Source organism: Ursus americanus, chromosome 5, assembly GCF_024610735.1.
Source record: "Ursus americanus isolate L20-20 chromosome 5, mUrsAme1.1.p, whole genome shotgun sequence".
NCBI lineage: Eukaryota > Metazoa > Chordata > Mammalia > Carnivora > Ursidae > Ursus > Ursus americanus.
In genome coordinates this window covers 68,436,764-68,456,080 of record NC_142131.1, presented here as the reverse complement: position 1 = coordinate 68,456,080, position 19,317 = coordinate 68,436,764, and the positions used below count along the sequence as shown (strand labels likewise).

The 19,317-nt window shown below is 37.6% G+C and overlaps 1 protein-coding gene across 3 annotated transcripts in view; it reads left to right on the top strand.

The window, feature by feature from the left end:
- Nucleotides 1-19,317, top strand: part of SRFBP1 (serum response factor binding protein 1) — a 97,718-nt gene that overhangs the window by 63,882 nt on the left and 14,519 nt on the right. For 2 of the 3 annotated variants that reach the window (XM_045794860.2, XM_087862359.1), the window contains 3 exons: nt 1,279-1,503; nt 8,006-8,066; nt 8,148-8,286. The gene's annotated coding sequence lies outside the window, so the exon portion shown is untranslated. The remainder of the gene's footprint in view (nt 1-1,278; nt 1,504-8,005; nt 8,067-8,147; nt 8,287-19,317) is intronic. The other variant, XM_045794858.2, reaches the window with a different exon arrangement.

Here is a 19,317-nt window from a genome sequence, read left to right as displayed (position 1 = left end):
GTAGCTGTTTTAATGATCTCGTCTGCCATGGTCCTCCATTTGGGGCAGTTCTACCCTTAGGGAACATTTGATAGTATCTACATTTTGTGTCACATCTAGTGGATATACGCCAGGGATGCTACTAAACATTGTACATTATATACAACAAAGAATTATCAAGCCCAAAGTGTCAACAGTGCTGAGATTGAGAAAGCTTGGCCTCGGTCTTATTTGGCTCCAGAGGCATTACCATTCTAAGCACTCTGTCTAATGCTTTTTCTACTAGCGAAACTTTCCCTTATATCTGGTGAGATGAGAACACAAACCATACCTGGCCCAGTATAAGTTGCTTCACAAACTCCTTTCTAGTGAATTTTTTCCCTGGCCTTGGTAGGTTCCTCATACACATTGCACATATTAGTCTTATGCCATAGATTTTAGGGGATCCTTCCAAAGTTCTCCATAGCACTTAATTCTGTTCATCTTATCCTGTCTTGTATTTTTCCTCACAAATTCTAGTCACAGTAGCCTATGTAAACCCCGAACTCTTTCCAGGAAGGCCACTGAGTTATCTGGGATTCCTTCCCCCTGTAGCATAGTTAGAAACCATGCAATGAGCTAAAGCGTTCAGCTGGTTTGTTTTCACTCTTTCAGGTATTACTATGCTCTATTCCTCTTTGTCCATTGTCTGAAAACTTAAGTAATATTTTATTTAATCCCTTGTTCTAGTTATTTAATCTAGAATGGCAAATCTGATTCCTGTTACTACAGAAGTAGAAATCCATTATTTATTTTGATGCTCAAATTATCCTTAATTTGGCCAGTGGGAGCCTACTCAGGCTGTGTCTTGTGTCCTTTTGCCATCTAACAGTGAGAAAGATGATTCCCGTTACCCACAATATGTTTACTTACTTTCTCAACCCTAGAATACATGGAAGTTAGTTTCAGAGTTGCTCACTGATGCCTCTGCAAAATACAAGTCTGCCAGCCAAAGTTCAGTGTATGTTTAGAGTTCTTTTTTCTTCAGCTTAAGGACATATGGTCTCAAAACTAAATTTCAAAGTTACCTGGGGTGATGTCAGCAAAAATGGTGGAGTAAAGATGTACAGAAATTATTTTCCCCATAAAAAGCAGTGAGAAACTCTATATTATCAGAATCAACTTTTTTAGAACTATGGAGTTAACCACAGGTTTACTGCAATCCAGGGAGTATTTTTCAAGAAAAATGGATAAATCTTGATAGGAATGGTGGTCTTTGTGACACTTTAACTTTCGCTATTTGCATCTTCCACTCCTCAGATCCATGATAGTTTTGAAAACCAACAGCCACAATCACAGTGAAAACCGGAAGCCTGGCAGCCACTAGGAGAAGCAGAACAGGGTTGGAGCTTCTTCAACAGTATATTCACTGAGAATTGTCATTTTTTGACCAATGTGGTAGTTCCCTGGAAGACCCCACTTAACTGAGAACTTGCTCAGTGTGAAAGTCTTTTTCCTGATACCACTTTTCAAAAACAATCAGAGGTAATTGTTTAATATCACAGTTGCTTGAGGCAGTGAATAACAGTTGAGGCAAACAAATTTGGCAAAAAGCTTGAAGGGAAATCTGGAGAATTCAGTATCTCTAGGGACTTTGATGAGTTCTGACATATTTTCTTGGAATTAAGCAAGTCATGTGCTTGCATAGTGCTGTGTATATGTTCGGGAAGAGCTGAGAAGGCCCTAAACTGTCACTTCTAGCTAACCTAGAGGTTCTGCTCTAGCAGGAGATGAAGGCTCAGGTGGAATTGTAAGCTTCCTGGCTGTGTTGAGGGTGTGCCCCAGCATGCGTGAGCACACACACGCACGCACACACACACACACACAGTCGCTCAACAAAATCACAAGTATTCCAGGCATTTAAGGAGATCTGTCTAGTTATTAGTCCACCACTAAACTAATGAAGCAAAAACTTTAATGGCCGCGCACAACAAAGAATATAGACTTCACAAGTTCAAAAAATCCACTAAACAACAACAACAAAAAACAACAACAAGCCCTAGAGAGGGGGGATTATCTGATTTTTAGATTTGCACCATTATATTAGTTAAAATGACCAGTTTCCCATAAAAAAACTATAAAACATATGCAGAAACAAAGTATGCCCCATATACAGGGGAAGAAAAGCAAACTGTCCCCAGAGAGGTCCAGACTTTGGATTTACTCAACAAAGACATTAAATAAGCTATTTTGAGAATATGTGTAAAGAACTAAAGGAAATAAAAGTTTAAAGAACTAAAAGTCTGAGAACAATGCCTTACCATATAGAGAATATCAATAATGAGATAGAAATTATAAAGGAGACAAAAATTTGGGAATTGAATAGTATAACTGATAGGAAAACTCCACATAAGTGGTCAGCAGATTGGAGCAGGCAGAAGAAAGCTTTGGTGAAACTAAAGATAGGTCAATTGACATTATCCAGTCTTAGGAACAGGAGAAGAAAAAAAAAAAAAAATGTGAACGACAACAAACCAGTCCTCAAAGACTCCTAGGATACCATCAAGTGTACCAGCATCAACATAATGAGGGTCTCATATGAACTGCATTTTCACTAATAGCTGTAGACTCTAAAAGAATTGAAAACATATTCCAACAGAAACTTGATCATGAATGTACACAGTACCATTATTCATAATAGCCAAAAAGAAGAAACAAGCCAAATATCCATCACTTGGTGACTGGATAAGCAGTAATGGTATATACATACAATGGAATATTATTCAGCCATAAAAAGGAATGGAGTATTGATACATACTATGACATGAATGAACCTTGAAAGCGTTAGGTTAAGAAAGAAGCCAAACACAAAATATGGTTCAACTTATATGAAATACCCAGAATAGGTGAATCCATAGAGACCGATTAGTAAATCAGTGATTGCTAAGGTCTAGGGGAGGGAGGAATGAGTGACTGCTAATGGGTATGGATGGCTTTCTTTTTTGGATTGATTAATGTGTTCTGGAATTGGATGGTGGTGTTGGTGGCAGAACTTTGTGAATATACAAAAATCCACTGAATTGTGTACTTTAAAAGGGTGAATATTATGGTATGTGACTTATATCTCAATTTTTAGAGTAATAATAATAAATAGTGACCTGGGTTAATGCATTTTCCCTGCCTTCCTTCCAGGTAGTACTTCATTTGAAATGCACCTTAATTCACATTTCTGATGTGTTTTACTTAAGGGATTTTTTTCTTCCATCCTTGGTAATTTAATTTATATTTTTTCGTTATGTGTGTGAAACACGAACATTGTTCCATAAGTCAGAGCTGCACAAAATGATATACTTTGAGAGGTGGCAGTTCCTGCTTCCAGTTGTTTCTTTTCTATTTTACCCCATTTCCACCCATCCTCTATAGATAATCCATCTCATTAGTCCCTGGTATATGCTTTCTGTGTTTCTGTTTGTACAGATGAATAAATGTGTATGTTTATTTCCTGCTCCTACTGCAAAAATTAACATTCCTAGGTGTTTTATAAACTGCCTTTTTTTGAGGCACCTGGGTGGCTCGGTTGAGCATCTGACTCTTGCCTTCAGCTCAGGTCATGATCTCAAGGTCATGGGATTGGAGCTCTGCAGCAGGCTCCACACTGAGTATGGAGCCTGCTTAAGATTCTCTCTCCCTTTCCCTCAGCACCCCACCCCCCTGTGCTCGCTCACTTAAAAAAACAAACAAAAAACAAAACCAAAAAAGACAAAAACTTTTTTTTTCTTTTAAAAATATGTCCTGGAAATCACTGCACATTTGTCCGTAAAGATTTTCCTAATTTAAAACCAAGAAACAACAACAACAAAACTTTCTAGTACCTCATTAGGTAGACCTGCCAATTTATTCAGCTGCTCATCTGTGTCTGATCATACCAGTTATTTTACATATCTCGCAGTTACAAAAAGTATTGCAAAGAAAATATGAACAACAGTATGTGTTTTCATATTATTGGAGTTAGGTCTTTGGGGTAAGTTCCTAGAATAGAAATGTTAAGTCAAAAGGTAAGCGCAGGGGCGCCTGGGTGGCTCAGTTGTTAAACGTCTGCCTTAGGCTCAGGGCGTGATCCCATCATTCTGGGATCGAGCCCCACATCAAGCTCCTCCGCTGGGAGCCTGCTTCTTCCTCTCCCACTCCCCCTGCTTGTGTTCCCTCTCTCACTGGCTGTCTCTCTCTCTCTCTCTCTGTCAAATAAATAAATAAATAATTTAAAAAAAAAAAGGTAAGCGCGTATGTAGTTTTGTTTAAAAACTGCCAAATTTTCCACCATGAAAGTTGTGCTTAACACCAGCAACACAAGAGAAAGTCCTATTTTCCCACAACCTCCCCAGTAGAGTAAGGTGTTCTACATTTTGAGTTCTGTCCATTGGATAGGTGAGAAATGTTACCTCAGGGTAGTTTTACTACGCATTTTTCTTATTGGGGTATTATAGTAGAATACTCGTTAAAAATTGTTAAGTGCCTTTTTTGTATCAATTTTTGTGAATTTTTTCATATCTTGCCCAGTTTTCCACCAGTGAGTTTTTGTTGTTGTTGTTCTTTACCTTCTACCATAATTTTTAAGATTTTTTTATAGATCACGTATACTGGCCCTTTATCTGTTATGTATATGACAAATATTTTTTTCCCAATTTGTCGGTTGTCTTTTGATTTTATTTGTGTTACTCACTTTTTTATCATGCTGTTTTTCTGTCATTTGTTTATAGTCAGATGCTACAATTTCTTTATTTCCTTTTATTTCATTTTTGCATATGAATTTGAAATCATAGTTAGAAAATCTTTCCCTACTATTGTTTGTTTTCTACTTAATCTGACATCAGTGTTGCTGTCCCTGCTTTTATAGTGTTCCCATTTGCCTGGAATACATTTCACTATTCCTTTCTGAATCAGTCTGTTTTAGGTATGTTTCTTGAATGGAGTGTATGATTAGGTCTTGATGAGCCTAGTTGAAAATCTTTCCATTTAATAGGCAAATTCAACCCTTCCTCATTTGTTGATAAGTTCAGTATGTTTGCTTTCAATTCTGTAGATTTTCTTATGCTATAATTATTGTATTTATTATATTTACTATTTCTCTTCAAACCGTATCTGCTATTAAAAAATAAATTTGGTGTGTAGGAAGATTAATATTTCTATTCTAGTGGTTAAACCATTTTTAATGTCCGTTGTTTTTTTATTTGCAATCTGTATTATCCATTTTTAATGACATTCTCTTTCACCTAAATTACATTTTTTAAAAGATTTATTCATTTATTAGAGAGAGAGAGTGTGTGCCCACAAGTAGGGGGAGGAGCGAAGGGAGAGAATCTTCAAGCAGACTCCCCACTGATCGTGGAGCCCAACATGGGGCTCGATCCCACAACCTATGAAATTATGACCTGAACCAAAACAAGAGTCAGGTGCTCAACCGACTGAGCCACCCAAGCGTCCCTCACCTAAATTACATTTAATGAGTTTATTCTCCTTCTCTCCTTTCATTGACTTTATTCTCCTCCCATTTTTAGTTGCATTATTTTTACTTCATCGGAACATAGAACATGCAATATAGAGCATGTTATGTAACATTATTCTACCCTTGCTGCACTTTAGTTTTCATCTTAGATTTTCTAAGGAATATATATTAAAGCTGAATTGCTCAAACTTTCCCAGTCATTTTTTTTTGGATGAGGTTTATTCTCTAGTAGAGTCCTCAAAAAAGGACTCATGGAAAGAATTCTTTGAGTTCTTGATGGTCAAAATCTTTGGTGGTTTTCATACTTAAAGGACTGCGGGTGGATCCCGTGATTCTGCCGCGCTCTTCTTTGTGGCAGCTAAACTCTTCGTTGCATCTTCGGTGAATCTTGTTTGGAAGGCTTTCTTGCCCCTCCCCAAGTCAGGAGATGTGTCTCATAGTCTGGGCACAGGATAGCTTCCTTACCCTCCCCAGGGATACAATTTTTGTTTTGTTTTGTTTTTCATTTACACTTCCCCAAGCCACAGTGAGTCTTTACCTGTGCCCTCTTGACAGTGTTTGGTGACCTACAGTGATAGGCTTTTTTTCAGTAGGAAACAAGAGTCCTTGTGGGTATTTGTGTCTCCTAAAACAGTAACATCTTTCAGGCAGTACCGTCAATGAAAACTTGATCTCTGCTTTGTCCCCCATCTGTCTCCTGAGTGCCCAGTGTAGTCCCATGAAACCCCCACACCTCGCAAAGTTCTCGACATACATAAACAGTTCTACTCTTTTTTCTTCTAGTACTTTTTATAGGTTTATGTTATATTTAGCCTTTAATCTATTTGGAACTTAACCCAAAAATTCTGACGGATTGGCATACCTAATCAAATCAATTAGCACACAACCAGTCGATATTTCTCAGTATCTCCTGAAGTTAGGTTGGAGTCCTGTGACTTGAGAATTGCTTAATGGAATGTGGATCAAAATTGTGTCAGCCACTTCCAGGTCTAGCCCATAAACTCTTCTTCTATCCTCCACTCTTCTTGTATCCCTTTGCTGGATGTCAATTCCCGGCAAGACATTAGATGTCTTTTTAAGACATAACAACATTTTAAGATGTAGCAACAACCATCAGTCTGGGAACCTCAGTACCTGAGAATCATAGTCATCTACTTATTCCTCCCACTTAAGCCAATTGGATTCAAGTTACCAAAACAAACATCTATCGTGTTAAACCAATGAAAATTAGAAATTATTTTTTGGTAGACAGGTGCTATTAACTCTGACTCCAAGATGGTGGTGGAAGGAGGATGCTACTATAAAAATAAATCCAAAGTACATGACATTCGTTGGTCCAGCAATCAATCAAGATGAAAACTAACATCCAGTATTAGAAAATAAGATTTGTGTAATGCAGTGATGAAACAGTTTTTTAAAAGGTCACTTGCAATTACTTGGAATGTGAACCACGTGCCCTTGACCCTATAGCTCCAATGAAAGGCTAAAAAAGGTAATGTTGGTAGTGAGTTGACATTTACTACCTGCACTTATCAAGGTGATTGAAGAAAAGAGGAGGGATGTGACAAGAATTTGTTACCTTGCAAGTACCAAAAAAGAGAGAGAGAGAGAGAGAGAAAAGGGTGGAAAAAACCATTGCTTCTAGTCCCAAATAAGAGATTATGCACAAAGGTCCAGTAAGACTTCTGGCTCCAGCACAGATCTGAATAAAATTGTGGTATTTCCTCCTAAACATGATAGCTTTAAGACAGGGGACAAAGAATGGAAAAAGTAAGTCAACCTTGAGAATTATATTTAGGAAAGAACTTTGGGAGATGCTACCAGCATATGTAGCTGAATAGATACCTTTCTCTCAAAAATACAGTCCGTTTATTTATAATGCCAAAAGAAGCTGCAAGTCTTTAGCAGCTTTTGGGTGCTCTATCATTAGAAGTATTGGGGGGCTCCCAAACTTGCTCAGGAAGGAAATGGGTTGCAAAACTTTAAATTAATCTCCAAGGGGGTCAGGCCCCATCATTTATTTCAAATGTGCTAATGGACAAAAAACCTGCTAAAGAGTAGATCCAGAGCTATGAAGGACGTTGAATAAGTAGTTCCTCCCAGATAGCAAAGTTGAAATCAAGGATATATTCTTACTGCCAGGTTAAAAAGACCTCAAAATTCCTGCCAGAAGTTTATCATAACCACAGTAGACCAGTGCCTTCTGCATGCCTCTGATCTATCCTTTCCCAGATGTAGTTTTTAGTACAAATTTATCCTTGCTTGACCATAGTATGTTGGCCAGGTGGCAGTAGGGAGATTTCTGTAACTTGTGTTGTTTGTGCAAATATCACTGAATACCAAGGAGCTGTATCCATATATGAACCATGTCAGCATTCAGAGATCTTGGACTTGAAGCTGGTTGCAGTAACTGGATGGATTTTGGGGTTGTGTCACTCGGGGAGCGGGAAGTGTGCTCTGGTGGTAGGATACTTGGTAACCAGAAAGTCATACCGTGTTAGACCTAGCCAAGTCCTCACTTCATCTGTTTCTTCTTCCGCTCAGGTACCTGGCTAACTTACGTTTCCCAGCCTCTTGCGATTAAGGAAATGCTGACCAATGGAATGTAGGTAAAATGATTACATGATGTTCACCTCCCCACAAAATGTTCCGGGCAATCTTCCACATTTCTTCCCTTGTTTTCCAGCAGGATGTTGACATCCTGGGCTCCCTTGCAAGATAGCTTTTGAAGACGAAGTTTCTGCCATCCAGGGTCCTTGCACGACTGCGTGGAGCAGATCCCCTCAACCCAACCCTGCACCTGTTGAGCTTTACATGAGCAACAAGTAAGTATTTGGTTAAGTCATTGAGATCTGGGGGGGTTATTTTAATGCATGTATGGTATGTAGTGATGATCTGACTATTCTGTTTGTTCCAGTATGTGTATTGTGCTAATGCTACTTTTGTGTAGTTGGGTCATCCTTTCTCTACTGACTTGAAATGTCATCATACAATCACAGGAATCCTAGGCTCTCTTTTCCTCTATTTCTCTGATCCAGTATTACATTCTAAGTTATTATAGCTCGTGAATGGATAAAGAAGATGTGATATATACGTGGTAGAATATTACTGAGCCATGAAAAAAAAAAAGAATCAAATCCTGCTGCTGGTTACCAGAGGGGAGGCGGGTGGGGGGATGGGAGAAATAGGTGATGGGTGTTAAGAAGGGCACTTGCTGTGATGAGCACCGGGTGTTGGATGTAAGTGATGGATCACTAAATTCTACACATGAAACTAATATTACACTGCATGTTAACTAACTGGAATTTAAATAAACTCTAAAAAAAAATAAAATACAATAAATTAATTAATAATTTATTATAGCTTTGTATTTTCCATAGACACCCACTAGCCTGGTTTACTCATAAGTCTTTTTTTCTCAACATTTTTTTGGCTATTCTTAAGTCTTTTCCTTATAGACATTTTAAAATTAGCTAGTAAATTTTATTTTCAAAAATGATGTTGGAGTATTAATTTTGATTACTCTGAGAAATTATTTGTGACCTGGGAAGTCCTTGTTACTCCCACAGAGTTGCATAGAACGATGGGTCCACTTCTGTGAATGGGCCTAAGTTTTAGAATTGTAGAAGAAATGATATGTACACGAACACGTTCGGTAGCCTAAGTATGACGTCATCACGCAGAAATTAAGTAGCCTTAAGTCAGACTCTGGAATGTTGTTTGTACTTTGAACATGTGTTTCTCTTCAAGGGAAAACTTGTTTTGAAAGAAAGTCATTCTCCATGTTGTTTTCAGGATTAAATTAAAAGGATGTTTTTTAGTAAAGACAGCCAAAACTTAGAGGGTGAGTGAAGGAAGGAGGGTTGTTTGTGTTTATTTTTAAACTAGGCATGGTATAAAAATTCAGTGTTTGGCTTAACTCTCCCTATTATGGACAAAAGTTCATAGTCCTCACATATACCAACAACAACCAGTTTGTTTTATGTCTGAAATAGGTGTGGACTAGTTCTGAATTTTTTTTTCACCATTGGCACTGCTTGTGATAAAAGAGAAGTTTTTCAGGCCCTATCAAATTTTCAGAGATTTTGTAAGCACTGTAATTGCACTATTGTGCATAGAATTTACTTTATTTAGTGCTCGAATTAATGTTCTCCACCTTGATATCTGCATTGTTCCTTCCCTCAGTTTCCCAGGTCTCTGCTCAAATGTCATCTTATCAGGGAGACCTTCTCTGACCTCCCTTCAAAAATATCAGTTGATTATAACTCCCTCCTTGCTAGATTTTTTTTCTTTGACATTCACCACCTTACATATATATTGATATAGCTGTCAGCCTCCCCATCCAGAATATAAGCTTTGTGAGTGCAAAGACTGTTTCCTTCTCTGCCATGTCCCAAACTTGTATATAGTAGGTTCTCAGGTAAATATTTGCCTTTTGAATACATACACTGTAAATATTAGAGTAAATGTTAGTTTGAATAAATAATCATGGATATTTACAAGTTTCCTCAGTTTATTGACTCCTATAATTGAATAGCTACAGCTCCCAGTTAGGAATCTATCAGAGTAATCCGAGTAAGAGAGAGGACGGCTTGGACTTGGGCAGTAGCAGTGGAGAATAAGAATGGGAGAGAAGATAATGTCTGATTATAGAGGAGAAGGTATGAATTAACCTTCTACAAAAAGTATGAGAATGATTGAAGTAAGAAATGGCACGAGTCCTGGGCAGCATTAGGAGCGCATTTAAAGTTCATTGTCTATTAATTTAAAATCAGAGCAATCAGCACAGCTTGAATTTTCTTTTCTGGGCCCTGTTTTTTGGTCATATTTATTTGGGGCTCTTAGTATTTTTCTTACTGATTTGTAGGAGCTCTTCATATGTTAGAGCAATAAGCCTTTTGCCTGTCACGATTTGCAAGGAGCTTCATTTTATCATTTGTCTTTTGACTTTGATTTTTTTTCCAAACAGAATATTTGATTTTATTCATGTTATATGTACTTTGAACCTTCGAACTGGTTATGCTGCACATATGTAAAGACTGTGAACTTCTGTATATCATCAGTTTCCTCAGCCACAGGTTATCAAACTCTCATTGATTTTTTTTTTGAAGATTTTATTTATTTGTCAGAGTGAGAGAGAGAGAGCACAAGCAGGGGGAGGGGCAGAGGCAGAGGGAGAAGCAGGCTCCCTGCTGAGTAGGGAGCCTGATTGGGGGGGGGGGGGGGCTCGATCCCAGGACCCTGGGATCATGACTTGAGCTGAAGACAGATGCTTAACCAACTGAGCCACCCAGGCACCCCTTGTAACTCCATTTCTCTTACCTAATTAGAATGGCTACTACCTCCAGTACAGTGTAAAATGACAGTACTGAAAGTAGACCTCCTGTCTATTCCTGACGTTAATAGTAATATTTCTGGTGCTTCATCTTAAGCATGAAGTTGATTTTTAGATGTACATAGATATGTTTTATGATATTAAGATCTATTATTTGGTGTATTTTTGTAAATCAAGAATGGATGTTGAATTTTATCAAATACCTTTTGAGCATTTATGAAAATGATCTGTGTGATTTTTCTTTTTTTTTTTCTTCAAAGATTTAGTGGAGAATAACTCTGAAAAAAGTATTTCAGCCTGGTGCATTTTGACAAACTTTCTCTATTTTTTCTGTATTAATTTGTTTAGATTTTCACCTGAACTCAACTTATATATATATATTTGAAAGTAGTTTTTTAATTCATGATGTATTTTATTTGCAGAGCAAAACAATATAATCTCTTGTTTTTTTTTTAAGATTTTATTTATTTATTTGACAGATAGAGACAGCCAGCGAGAGAGGGAACACAGCAGGAGGAGTGGGAGAGGAAGAAGCAGGCTCCTAGCGGAGAAGCCTGATGTGGGGCTTGATCCCAGAACACCGGGATCACGCCCTGAGCCAAAGGCAGACACTTAACGACTGTGCCACCCAGGCACCCCAATCTCTTGGTTTTTAAAATTACCTCTGCAAGTTTGGGGTAGTGCGCCATCAACTTTTAAAAGTAGAATAGCCAGTTATTTTGCCAGTGAGATGGGTTTATTTGGGAATAATAGAAGGATTGCAATTCAGGACATGCAAGCTATGGCAAGTCATAGGCAAGTCCAGAGATCAAAGGAGAGGGACGTTATTTATAGGGAAAAGGAGAAAATTGGGAGGGGCTGCTTTGTACCCAAGTCCACTGGAAGGAAGTGAGAATTCAGGGTGACGATGGCTTCTCATTTACTGAGTTGTTGTCTATAATAGTTGCTGGTTGAGGAGAAATCCTTCCTTCCTCCTGCTGGAGCAGTAAAGTAGGCTTCCTCCTGTGGGGGAAGGCAAGATAGGTCTCCTTTTGGGAGTTTGCAATTGAGGACAAGTGGTAGGGCATGAGAGCTCCCCCTTCTGTCCTCCGACTGTATCTTAAATGAGGTTGCTTGTATTCAGTTTTGCTAGTCTTTTGTCTTATTTTGCATGTCTGTGTTTTACACGTTTTTTTTCTAGATTATATAGTTAATTACACAGTTTTTTCTTTGCGCTCTCTTTTAACCATATCCATGGATTCTGATACATGGTGATTTCTGTGGTACTGGTTTTCTCTTTCTACCTTTTCTCAATTGGATTTCAAATGTTTTTTACCCATTTTCCTTCTCTGCTATTTTGGAATTTCTTTTGGGATTTACCCTTTAAGTTTTAAAGTGATTATTTTCTTAATAGCTAAATTAATTTGAGTAAGCCTACCTGACAACACATAGGCTTCATGACTCTTAGTTCACTTTTTTATCTTGCATGCATTTGTATTGACTATTTTAGTTCTACCTTTTAATTTTATCTCCAAATTAGGCAATATCATTATTGGTTTTTACAGTATTTATGTAGACCTTCTCACATGCTTACCAGTTTCTTTGTTCATCAACTTTTCTTTGTCTCCGACCTTATTTCTCATATTTTCCTATTTTCTAAGTACATATTTTTTAACATTGTATTCTTGAAGATCGATTAGATGGTATGCTTTCTTAGTTTTTGTCTCAGAATAATGTCTTTATTTTTATCTCATTCTCAAATGATAGCCTAGTAGGGTAACTACTCTTGGCTAATTATTTTCTTCCATTACTGTGAAAATATATCATTGTTCTCTGACTTACTTTCTATTGAAAAGACGGCTGCCAGTCACATCATCATTCTTTTTAGGCAACTTCTGTGTGTCAGTGATTTTTTTTATAATATGAAATATTTGTATTTTTAATAGAAATTAACCTTGTAATTGTATATACTATACTTGATATTCTATTCCTTTAGAGCAGGTATCAGCAAACATTTTCTGCAATGGGAGAGACAGTAAATATTCTAGGCTTTCCAGCTTAGCTCTGGCTGCTACTTGACTTCACTGTTGTAGCATAAAAGCAGCCATAGATAATATGTAAACAAATGGCTGTATTTCATTAAACTTTATCTGCTAAACAGGAGGTGTGCCTGATTTAGCCACTGGTTCTTATGTGTCAACGACCCCTGCTTTAGATAGTCTGTTCTGAATAATGATTAAATTAATCTATTTCTTCTTTCAGTATCCTTTCCTCAACTGCTAAATATTAGCTTAAGGTTTATCTTTATATTAATAAATCTAAGAATAGGCAAATGAATATATTTATCAGCTTTAAATTACATATTTTGACCCAAGCTATAAAAATATAAAGAAGTAGCAAACTCACCTTTTCTTCTCCATCCTTTCTCAATGTTCATTGGTTGTGCCATTTTAACCTTAAGAAGGTTTAGAACATTTACATTCTGTTCTGTCACCCTTTTCCTTGTCAGTCAGGTGACTTACTGAATGTCACACAGCAAGTAAGTGGTTGAAGCCAGGATACTCAGTGCATTGACAATGATCTTAGATGGCCAGCCGTGTTGTTAACAACTATAGCATGCTGCCATGTTTTTTCTGAAGCTTAGCTAATCTTCATACTAAACCTAACAAAAATTATGGGGAGGTGAAAGGAGCCAAATCATTTATTAATGTGCATCTGAACATGTCAGTCCTACAAACCAAATTCTCTATATTTTTTAAAGTTCAGCATGATCATGGTTAATTAAATCTTAGGAACTGAATTTGATTAAAAACATCACTCTACTGAGACCAATAAAAATCTTTTATCATCCCAATAAAAAACTTGAAGACTCAATGTACCCATTTCTCAGCAAAGCACTTAAAAATCTAGGAATAGCAGGATAACCCCTCAACATGAAAACGGGTATCTTAGACTAATAGCCAGCATTGTATTTTATGAAGAAATATTTAAAGTTAGAAACATAACAAGGGTGGCTGTTTATCACATCATTAGTACATTTATTACTTAACAGTCTACTGAAAGTTGAAGCCATCACAATATGAAATAAAAGAAATACTATCAATGTAGCTAACTAGAAAGGAAGAAATAAAATTAACATTGGTCTTACCACTGCCTAATCTGTAGGGAAATTTCCCATTGATTTTATTCACTTCCAGTTTGATTGTGGTCACAGTACGAGTCTTGTTTGGTTTGCATTTTTTAATGCCACCATCTTCATATAAAGGATCCAAGTTCCCTTATCCCTTTCTTCGGGAGAACCTACATGTGTCCAGGAGGAGTGTGTGACAGGTCATCCATGGGTGAATAATCAGCTTTTGTCCTTCTTCCTTCTGACCACATCCTTCTCCATTTTGACTTCCCACTTTACTCTCTGTCTCTCCTTTTTCCAGGTCCAGTTGTATTTGTTCTTTTGAGGTCAGAGAAAACAGCCCTCCAATTATGCCTATAAGAACTCACCTGACACTCTAGGTCTGCGGTTTGTTTGAATCTTGGTTCCTGAGTGACTATGAACTGGGATTAGAGAAACGACCCCCTGAGTGTAAGTGAGAAAGAAAAGTGGATGGGAAATACCCTGAATACCACAAAATAAACAGAGACGTGGTCCTGCCACATTTGCAAATAGGATTCTGTACACAGCACATAGGGTTCTTTGACAAGCCTTCTGTGAATATTAGCTACTAATTCTTGAAAAACGCATCTGGCTGCCAAGTAATCATTTCTAACCATTATTAATCTTTTAGTGATTTGCTTATAATTAAAATTTTATGGTGAAAATATCTTTAAATCCATCTAGCTCGGGACCAGGAGCTATCTATTTTTGGTGTAGGGCACCCTGATTAACAGGGCCATGTGGGGGAGGTATTACCCCAAAAGGAGTTAAGGTGATCATTTCTTTTAAAAAGCAGGAACACAAGGTGCTAGCCAAGAAAGACTAGCTGTCTACCGCAAGTCTAATAAGAGAGCATGCTTATATGTGAATCTATACCGAAGAAGATATTTACCTTAAGTAATAGAGAAGTAAAGTTCCTATGTGTCCAAAGGGCAAGTACTTTACATCTGGGGGGACAGGAGGTCTAAGAGTAATAGTAAATTGTCTAGTTTGACTAGAAGGGAAATGCACAAAAATGGTAGGGTATAAAACCGATGAAGTGGTGAAGAAAGGGGCCAGATAAAGGCAGGCCTTGAATATCGTTAGGGTTCTTGAGATTTTTTTTTACAGGAAATTGAGAAACCAAATTTAAAACTGAAAACTCTGAGGAAGAAGAAAGCTATGTACTTACGTAGAGATTTAAAGTATGTAATATATCCACCTTGCCAAGTGTCCTTAGCTTTCTTGTGTTTCCAGTAACCTCTTTGAAAATGTTCTAGGTCAGAGTTTTCCCATGATATTTCACATCAACAGATCATTTGTGTGAGGTTAAAATTACACTTGACAATAATGGAGGAAAAATACACACACACACAATAAAAACAGCTCCAAAAACAACGTTTTGGCTTTTCTTGTGAAAGAGCATAGCACCTTAAATGTCTTTGATAAGGTTCCAGAATTATCTCAAATTACTAAAAGGAGGGGGAAAAAAAGGTCAGTTATCAAGTTTCATGTTAAATGTTATTTAATTGAATAAAGTGTGTTAATGAAAGAAACAAGTAGTTCATTTCAAATGAAAAACCATTATGTGCCATTATGGAATACTCTCAGTTCTTCAAAAAAATCAGTGATTCTGATCATTTGAGATTGGATCTGGCAGTGATCATTAATGGCTGCTAAAATGAATAGGTGAAAATGTGCTGGGGAATTTTACAGTGGATGGATCAGACTGATAGCAGGGAACCCACGATTAATGTTAACATCACAAAAAGACAGACGTCCTGGCCTTCCTCATATGATGCAGGTGTGAAGGAGATACCACCACCTCGCAAGTCTTCCTGCTCTCCCAAATCAAACCTAACCTGTATCTGGTCAATTCTCTAGATCTTGAGTTTTTAAAGGAAATACAAAGAACAGAGGAGTGGACTAAATGACACCACCGGGATACAGACTCCAAAATCTAGAATGTGGAAAATTCTGAGACAATAGGTATTCTTTAAAAATCCCTATTTTTTCATACACATTAATAGTAAGACAAAGGAAAAATGATGAAAGGGAAATATATGTATTCTAAAGAGACTGAAAACGTATAATAACCAAATTCGATGTGTGGTCCTTGTTTGATCCTGATTTAAACGAACCAACTTAAAAAAAAAAAAAAAGTTATGAGACAGTTTCTGAAGTTTAAATACTAACTAGAGTTTTGCTGATATTAAAAAACTATCACCTTAGTGGTTATCTCAGTGGGCATTATTGATTGACGGCCACCGACTTAAGTAATTTAAGTGGAAACAGGATGGAAATAGATTTTGAGTAAAGATCCAAAGTCTTCTGATAGGGTGAAGTTCAAGTCTTGGATTCTTAGTTTGTTTTTTTTTTCCCTAGCAGATTGAAATGAGACCAGTGTCCGAGGTTAAAGCATTCACGCTGAGCTCTTCTTGATCACTGAGAAAGAATCCCCTAGGACCCCTGTAGCTGAATTGTGAAATCCTGTGCATGAGGAGAGAGGAAAGGAGAATATGTCATTTTTTTTCCCCAAAGCTCTAATATTCAGAGTATTCTCCTGGGAAAATTGGGGACGTGGGGGCTAGGATAAAGCTATGTGTGCCTTGCTCCTGATGAGCCTTCTCGAACTCTGAAACAATAACAGAACAACTCCCTGGGGACTAAAAAGCATCCCTGGTAAGCCTGGACCTTGGACACAATCTTGGCTTGGTAGGGCATTTTCCAGAGAGCAGGTTGCCTAAATTAGGGAAGAAGCCGCACCACGTGTATGTTTTTGTTCCCATCCTCTGACCTCATCTCCTTAGATCTCTCATCTGCAAAGCACATTTAGCCGAATCACCGATGCTCTTAGACTCAGGTTCGGACACCTCTGGGTTGAGTTGCCCTACCTGTGTATCACCCCTGCCTCACCCCAGCATCAACCACATGTCAGTTTTTCTATACCCTGGATTTAAAAGAACAGTGTGAACTCTAGAATATTGAGAGAGGGCTGAGCATAGCTGACTGCTAGTTCCTCTCACCCAAGCCTCTCATTACCACTGCAGTTGTTCGTGGAATTTTGTCGTGCTTTTTTCTGAGTTTTCCCTCTGTATTTTTTCTACCATTGAACTGTACCCATGCTACGGGGACTATAACTGTGTTAAAAGCACAATGTAACTCATAGAAATAAAAAGCGCAATGCCCCCTCCCCAAGGTACCCCTGCCTGAGAGAGCCTTTCACTGATGCTGAAGGATTAACAACAGGATAGAAGGATGGGAGAGGTGTCAGTGGGAATGGGTAGCAACTGGAGGAGCAAAACCTTAAAGCAATGGCTTTTCCTCTTGTTCTTTTCCCTTTTTCTCTCTAGGTTGACCCTTCTTTTTACAATTCCAGTGTGAGTGTTTGGATAAGAAAGAACTAAAGTCTTCTCACTGAAAAGAATGAGCTTCCTTTCTGAAATGCCCTAAGACTTCATGACACACAGAAGGTGGGGTGAGAGTGAGCAGGCTGTTTAGACCTGCCAGTAGGGAAGGTGGGTAGTGTTGAAAGGGAGAGCAGGATGGAATTACTTCCTTCTGGAGTAAAAATCAGCCCTTAGATGCTGATAATATGGGGTTTTCTTCACAGAAATCAGTTGAATGAGTAGCTGGAAGGAAAGGTCATGAGTTGTGCTATATAGATGTTGATTTTGTTAATCTTTTTGTTAGACATAAATAGGGTGGCTTGTTGGCTCCCAGTAATCTTCTCATTGACAATACCCATAATAATTCACCCCCTACCTCTGGAGTAATCATTTTCTTTTCCCTCACTTTCCTTTCACACCCACACATAAAGCCAAAATGCAGTCACGTGTTTGGGTGGGAGCAGCCATTCTCTTACTTGACCATGTATCCTTGACTTTGGTGATTGAATAAGAACGAGCACTTGACTCAATCTGGACCCGTCATAATATCCACATTAACTGGGTCTGGGTTTGGCACATGATGGAGTCTGAGCCTATGAAATGCTGTCCTCTGGATTTTCAAATTTGAGCTATAGATGAATACTATTTCCTTTCTGATCAACAAGCCAGGTAGATGTGCACCCAAATGTGTTATCTGTAAGCAACATGGTTTCCATCCTCATGGAGAAACTAAACCAAGAGAATGAAGTTGACACACAAATAAACAGAGAAAAGGCGGTAAGAATGTGGCGTTGATGGTGTTTGATTTCCTGATAACATCTGCTCCTTAGGCAAACCCTAACTTTTTCTTTCCTCTTTTTGGTTGCATGAGTCTATGAGTTCTTTTTTAGACTAAGCAAGTTTAAGATATATTTCTGTTACCAGAAACCATAGAGCCCTAAAACAAAAATGAAGTGATCACAACTACAGATTGTTGATACATCCATGAATGTTAGCTCCAGCGGAAACCCAACTATAGATTGTTAAAAAAGTTTTTTTTTTCCTAGTACCGTCCCTCTAAAAAAAGTAATGTCATTGTAATAACTGAAAATAGTTGACTCTGATGTTTGCTGTCTAACAGTGGTATAATTCGCCTGTTTGCAAGTGACTGGTTGTAATACTGGTAACATTGGCACCACATTTGTCAGGCTCCAAATTTCTGCGTTGGTTCAATAAAGGTAAGTGCAATGAAGATCCAATATTATTTGAATCATTTGCAAAAAGGAGTTGTTTCTTATCAGTCTCTGTCATTACTTGTTAATTATACAGTTGTCACCAAGTCTGGCTTGATTTGGTATTTAAGAAATTGGGAACTAGCAATGTTCTCTTTCTCACAGTGGCATAGGCACATCCTTGGTCATTGTATTAATGGTTCACCTTTGGGTTTGTGCCTTTATTTTTTCTCTCTCTCTAGATTCGGTGCCTATTACCCTTCATTAAGTAGCAAATTATTGGCAGCAAGTTATAAATATATGCGTATATCCTTCCAAGTCATTCATTTCCAATCTTGTTTTTCCCTGCCCACTGTGAGAAGTACTAAGATTTACTTGAAATTTACTTAAATTATGCTGTTACATATAACAAAATTATTTCAGTTATACAAGATGAATGAACCATGAAGAAAATGATTGATTCACCCCGAATGTTATAAACTACTACTATCTGGGAGAGGAGAGATTTTAATAAGGAGTACATAAAGCATTTACGTTATCTGACAAATAGGAAAGATCTATATTTCCTTCTAAACTAGAACATGATTTGGAGACTGAAATTATTGTTTCCACAAGGATCCTATTTAACCATTAGGCTTTTAGAACGCAAGACAAGCAGTAAGTTAGTGGGCTTTAGGTGTTTCTGTGTCCCATAGTCGAAATACTACTAGTATCATATATTTGTTTTAATTAATTTATAAATTACCTCATTTTTATGAACTGATAATTACTTAGTATGTTATTTCCCAAAGTCTTCCAAAATAAATGGTTTA